Here is a 6,818-nt window from a genome sequence, read left to right on the forward strand (position 1 = left end):
TTACTCGATGAATATCAATTTTTAGCTATGCAAGAGGAACTTAATCAATTCAAAAGAAATGAGGTGTGGGATATTGTTCCCCCTCCGCGAGACCATCGAGTTATCGACACTAAATGGGTGTTTAGGAACAAATTAGACGAAAACAAAGTCATAACTCGCAACAAGGCTCGCCTTGTTGCTCAAGGGTATAACCAAGAGGAAGGCATCGACTATGAGGAAACTTATGCTCTGGTTGCCCAACTCGAGGCTATACACCTTTTGCTTTACTAGCTTGTTCTCAAGATTTCAAATTATTTCAAATGGATGTTAAGAGCGCTTTCCTAAACGGTCACATGTATCTCAACCTCCCGGCTTTGAAAACCATGAGCATCCCAACTATGTTTATAAGCTCAAGCGTGCTTTATATGGTCTCAAACAAGCCCCTAGGGCATGGTATGAGCGTCTTAGCAAATTTCTACTAGAGCAATGATTCTCAAGAGGGAAGGTTGATACTACCCTTTTTATTAGGCGTCAAGGAAAACACTCCATTTTAGTTCAAGTCTATGTAGATGACATTATTTTTGGATCTACTAACATAAATTTGGTCAAGGAATTCTCTAAGTTTATGTAGGGAGAATTTGAAATGAGCATGATGGGGGAGCTAAATTACTTCCTCGGGCTTCAAATCAAGCAACTCGAAGAAGGAACTTTTGTGAGCCAAACGAAGTATTGTAATGAGCTACTTAAGCTCTTTGATATGGAAAACTCCAAAGTAATCGACACTCCAATTCCTAATGTTGTTAATATGGATCAGGATGAAAATGGTAAGGCCGTAGATATAAAAAAAGTATAGAGGTATGATCGGATCTCTCCTCTATCTTACCGCATCTCGACCATACATTATATTTAGTGTATGTATGTGTGCTAGGTATCAATCATGTCCCAAAGAATCACATTTAAAAGACGTCAAGCACATACTTAGATACCTCTATGGTACTTCAAAGTATGGGCTTTGGTTCTCTAAGGGAAGTGATTGCTCTTTGGTTGGTTACTCCGATTCCGACTTTGTCGGTTGCAAATCGGATAGGAAAAGCACCAGTGGCACTTGTCAATTTTATTCAAATTCCTTAGTAAGTTGGCACAGCAAAAATCAAGTTTCAGTTGCTTTGTCAACTGCCGAGGCGGAATACGTTGCTGCGGGTAATTGTTACGCTTAAATTTGGTGACTCAAACAACAATTACTCGACTTCAATGTTCAATTTGAACGTATTCCCATTTTTTGTGACAACACAAGCGCCATCAATTTAACCAAAAATCCTATACAACATTCGCGCACTAAACATATTGAAATTCGACATCACTTCCTTAGGGATCATGTTGAGAAAGGTGATGATGTCTTCGAGCATGTTGATAGCAAAAATCAACTTGCCGATATTTTCACAAAACCACTTGCAACAAAGCCTTTCTTCCACATCCGTAGGGAACTTGGTGTTCTCGATATCTCGGATCACACACACACATATATATATATATATATATATATATATATATATATATATATATATATATATATATATATATATATATATATATATATATATATATATATATATATATATATATATATATATATATATATATATATATATATATATATCATGCATGTCCATTCATTGATTTATAAGTGCGGGCTATGTGAGGGCACTTGTCGTCTATCACCATTGGAGGTAATGTAGTTCCTATCCATTTGACCTATATTAATCAACTATGTCTGTATATATTTTATCTATGTAACTCTTGATGTCATTTGATGACTTGATCTAAGTTTGATCAACTACTGTGTTTGAATTATACTTGAACTTGCTTAGGTATCATATTTACTGTATTTAGTCATTTGTCCTAAAGTTTATGCTAAACAAATGTGGCAATGTTATTTACTTATTTCTCTTTACTCCATGTAATATTTATGCATATACCTCTTCCATTGACTTCATGTTATGTGCATGGTTGTTGATGTCTATATGTTACAAAGTCGTTGACTAAGTGCTTATGAATATCTTTATTTCATGTTGAACGTTTCATTACTTCTTTTTGATGTTGTCAAAGGGGGAGAAGCAATGGAAACAAACACAATAGCTGATTTAGCAGAAGGATAATAGAAGAATGTTTGAAGGCATGCATAAAATAAGGGTGTTGTACCCCTAAATTTGCCCTCCCATTTCTCGCCTATGCATCAAATCACTAGATCAGGAGATGACTTGCATACATTCATAATTCATCCACATGCATCATCCATCATGGATTCAGAAGAAACTTGGGCTCATAAAGCTAGGGTTTACACAAATATCAAAGTCCAAAGGCATGGTTTGATCACATCATCAACATAGGGGATGTGAAACCCTAATGATAGTGGTAAATGTGATTTCAACAAAGGTGTGGCCAGTCATTCTAGGGCCTTCAAAGCCCTAATTCCTCAAGGCATGACTTCATGGAGCTTCCCCATGCCTTATCTTGGTCTCCAAAACCCTAATCAAGGAAATGATGAATCTGATGGACTCGGTGGCTTGACTTTTCATCTAGTGACATCCATAACCCTAAATGTCACTCACTTTTAACCTATTGTCAATGCACTTGGTCTTGAATGCATCTTGGTCTCAATGTCCTATTGTTTGGTCCATCTGAGTGTTGGTGCATCTTTGGCCTTGGTCATCCAAACAACCAAACCTATTGTGTTACAATCAAGGTGTAGGTCATGCCTATTGACTCATGGTTGTTATTTCATTCAAACCTTAATCTTATTCCATCAATTCATAGCCTTGTTCATGAACCATGTTAATGTCTGTTACCAGTCAAAGCCATGTTCTTTTCATTTCAAAATCAAGCATTCATGTGCATAAAACAAAATAACTTGGAAACCAATTTCAAACAATTTGTAATCCATATCAATCCATTTCAAACCATTCTAAACCATCACATTAATTTTACATGAAAAATTGCAAGTATTGACAATTTTTGACCGATTGTTGACTTTGGTCAATAGTTGACTTTTTGGTCAACTTTGACCAAAGTCAACCCAAATTCCCTAATGCCCTAAAATCACCCCTAACCACTAATTCAATGTCCATTTATAAAGAAAATACAAAGAATTTTGAATTTTGACCTTTTGTTGACTTTTTGGTCAACTTTGACCGAAGTCAACCTTCCCACTTTTGACCCTCTTAAACCTAATCTAATCCACTTTATCCTTTATTCACCATCCAAGAGTCTTATGTGATGATTTTGACTTTGTATATTCTTGGCCAAGTAGCTTATCTCATGTTAACCTCATGTGCAACTTGTCTTGAATTGTCATTTCAGCTTGGTCCACCATTGGTTCTGCATTGCTAAGCAAGGCCCTGCAGTTGCTACAACCAAACATTACAGCCACACTAGATATTACACTTGCATTGACCAAGGATGATCGGGTTTGGTCGTGAGCTCACATGAACAACACCATGACCTTAAGTTTCTTGTAGCAGCCATGATCTTGCCACAAAGCAGCAACAACAGCATGTAAAGCCAGTTAACACATTGCCATGAACCTCAAACAGACACAGGGCAATGATGCATTATAATGCTCCATCATCCAAAAGCATGAGATATGGCTAAGCTTACCTTGGACTTTGATATCTGTGTATTACCCTAGCTTACTTTTGGATGATGGAGCATTTTGATCCACCCAGCTGGTACAAAACCTGCATCTGCATCAAACAAATTCTTATAGGTCTTGCATTTAGGCCCTGCTGCACCAAGCCAAATGGACAAGAAACTTGGTCCTATTGAAAGTCCTGCATATTTTCAAACCATAAGTCCTGCATTAGGCCAAAAGCATGGTTAATCCAACAGACCATGGGACCGAGTCAAGACCAAAGCATAACAGAACCAATGCATCTATGAACCAATTCACCTATTACCAAAATACAGCAAACCTACATCATGGCCATATCATTCTCCAATAAGCCAAGATAAGACCACATCCAGGCAGTGAACTTTCAAGACTTACTACTATTTTGAGCATCCAATACATTGACCATAAACCTGCAGACAACCAAGCCAAAACCATAACACGGTTACAAGGCCATAATGCAGAAATTTGGAAGTGACTTGTGAAGATTCTCCATAGAATGCGCACCTGGTTTCACCTAAATCCCACATTAAGATTGAGAATCTTCCCAACACCATGGCTACAGACCAAAATGCTCAAGATGGGAACATGGTAACCTGCAGTGAACATGATAATCATGATGCTTTAACCTATTTCTAACAATGAAGTCAGAACCTACTGAATGTTTTCCAAACTCAGAACATCATGACCTTGCATGTAACACTTGTTACACTGCAAACTGCAATTGGTAATGCACCAGTCCTGCAACATTCAAGACAACAACATCACAAACCATCCAACCCGACCAAGGCACCAAGACCCTGCAACTTGCAATAATAACAGGCAATGTATATCAATGTCAAATACTAAGCTGTAAAGTCAGAAATAAGGCATTGAATAGACCTGTAACACACTTGCTGTAATGACATGAAACATGAACCAAATACAACACCAAACTTGCTACCACCTGAGTAAGTTCCTAAATCCTGCTAGCAAGACAACTGGTTATGGCAGTAGAAACAAAATTTAACCTTCAAACCACAAACATGACTACCACATGATCAAGCACCTCAAGGATAAATTCGTGAGCATTGCATTGGTTCACATACCCTGCATAAAGAACATAACCTATCTCAGTTCATGCCCTTGTTCTAAACCTACATCAAAACATCAATCCATGGAAGTGCAAAAGGAAGCAAAAGATGGATACAAACGGTGGAAAAATAAATAGGTATGAGTTTGTAGAGCAAATCATAGGCCAAAACCTAATAACCTACCATATGCTGAACTGGAAGAATGATCCAACATGGAATTACAAGACCAAGCGAGTAGCAGTATTATACCTTCATCACAGTGTGCACACCTCAAAGCCAAACAATTTCCAAGCTTGCATCAAAAAGGTACCATGGCTAAATCCTGGTTTAAACATGTTATGCCAAGTTCATGCTGCAGCAAGAGAAACAAATGAGAGCAGGATTTGAATACAAACAGTGAGAAGGAATAAGCAAATTTTGAACCAAAACATCACATTCATCACTTCAAAATACAAACTAGAGCATACTTGCCCTTGACCATTACCAGTTCAACAGGTTGTTTTTGGTATAATGGCTTCACCACCTAGCTCTAATGTTACCTGCTACAGCCAGTCTATTAACACTCACACTACAAGCTATCCTTCACTTCAAACCCAAAACCAAGTCACTTAGGTCCAACCTACAACAAGTGCAGCAGGTCACTAAAAAATCATTTCCATAACTTCAGTCTAATTCCAACCTATTATAACTAGTCTAATCTCAAGTTCACTCATTCACTAATCAACCTAAACTAACATAACTAACTGAGTTTCAGCTTCACTAACTAACTGAGTTCTCACTTGACTCAGTGAGTCAATGCTAACCAACTCCAAGCCAGTGCCAACTAATTCCTAACCTCATTCCAAGCCTACCAAATCTCCAAACCTCTTCCCTATTTAAGCAGATCCATCATCATCATTTGAGTCTCTCGAACACTTTGCTCAGAAAATTCTCTCACTCTGCAATTCATTCCCTCTCCCTCACTAAAGCTTTAACTCTCACAAAAAGCCATTGAAGCTTCGCATTGAAGCTTCAATATTGCTTGAGCTTAACCACTGCCATTCCATTTCCATACTCACGATTCTCAAGTTCAAAGGAAGAAGAAGGAGAAAGAGGAAGAAAGAAAGCGTGCAAGGCAAAGTCAAGAACTCACCGGCGAACCGTTCTGATCGTCTTCTCCGGTATGTAGTTTTGCTTCACTTGTATTTACTTGCGTTGAGCTCACCTGCTAGGAGATTTTGGTATGAGAAACAGAAGCCCCATAGTGTAGGAGTCTAATTTATCACCAACGCCATTTAATTCACACTTAGAATTCTAGGGTTCTTCCCAAGATCCTCTTGATTCGGTTGATCCATGAATATTTCCCCCAAATGGACCCCATTCTTGTCACCAGCGCGTCTTTGCGCATAATTTGGCAATTAGAATTTAGGTTTTGGATGCCATCGCCGCCAGCGATGGCCGCCGACGCGGTGGCTAACGGCCAGTGACGTTGAACTTTTGAGCGCACGAGATTTATTAGTTTAAACCTGTTGACTTGTACAAGTCAACAGGGAGGGTATGATGGGGTCGGATTCTCAAGGCCCATGGAAACTCATGCTTTCACACCACCTCTTGCTAACACAACCCCTTTTTTAAGTTTACAAAGAAGTGAATTGGGCTTCCACAGGTCCATTGATATTTTGCTGATTCCACTCCTGAACTTCTAATGCACCCCCTCGGGAATGGACATTATTGCGTTTTGGGCTCAGAGGCTCATCTCCAGTTTATTACATGCACCCCCTGTTTGGAGTGTTGGGAGTGTTTGGGCTCAAGAGGCCCATTCACGCTCTTACTGTCCCCCCCCCCGTTTTTGTTTTCGCCAGTGGAACAAAAAATTGTATTGGGCTCATTCTGAAGCCCATCAACCCAATTCCGTTTTTACACTCCCATTGTCAATCCACACCTCCTTTTAATTTTTTTTCTTGTAATATAATTAGGATTAATTCACATTTTAATATTCTAGAGTCTCTTCTTCAACATTTAAACAAGAAAAGTGAAAGATATAAACCAAAGTGCTCATCATCTTCATTCTTCATTGCATTTCTCAATAATCACACATAATAATCTTTGTTGAGCATTGTGCA

The 6,818-nt window shown here is 38.5% G+C and overlaps 1 long non-coding RNA gene across 9 annotated transcripts; it reads right to left on the reverse strand.

Annotated features, from left to right (window-relative positions):
- Positions 1-2,908: 2,908 nt before the first annotated feature.
- Positions 2,909-6,317, reverse strand: LOC127120165 (uncharacterized). 9 transcript variants are annotated; one of them, XR_007803146.1, is made up of 7 exons: positions 5,849-6,315; positions 4,966-5,068; positions 4,692-4,732; positions 4,526-4,608; positions 4,151-4,384; positions 3,634-4,056; positions 2,909-3,504 (listed from the first exon to the last, which is right to left on the reverse strand). It is a non-coding gene; the product is annotated as an uncharacterized LOC127120165 (long non-coding RNA). The 9 variants fall into 9 exon arrangements; XR_007803140.1 differs by having other exon boundaries at positions 2,909-4,056; positions 4,151-4,239; positions 4,333-4,384; positions 5,849-6,314; XR_007803145.1 differs by having other exon boundaries at positions 2,909-3,806; positions 3,926-4,056; positions 5,849-6,314.
- Between the last annotated feature and the right edge of the window lie 501 nt (positions 6,318-6,818).

Source organism: Lathyrus oleraceus, chromosome 2 (genome assembly GCF_024323335.1).
Source record: "Lathyrus oleraceus cultivar Zhongwan6 chromosome 2, CAAS_Psat_ZW6_1.0, whole genome shotgun sequence".
NCBI classification, from domain to species: domain Eukaryota; kingdom Viridiplantae; phylum Streptophyta; class Magnoliopsida; order Fabales; family Fabaceae; genus Lathyrus; species Lathyrus oleraceus.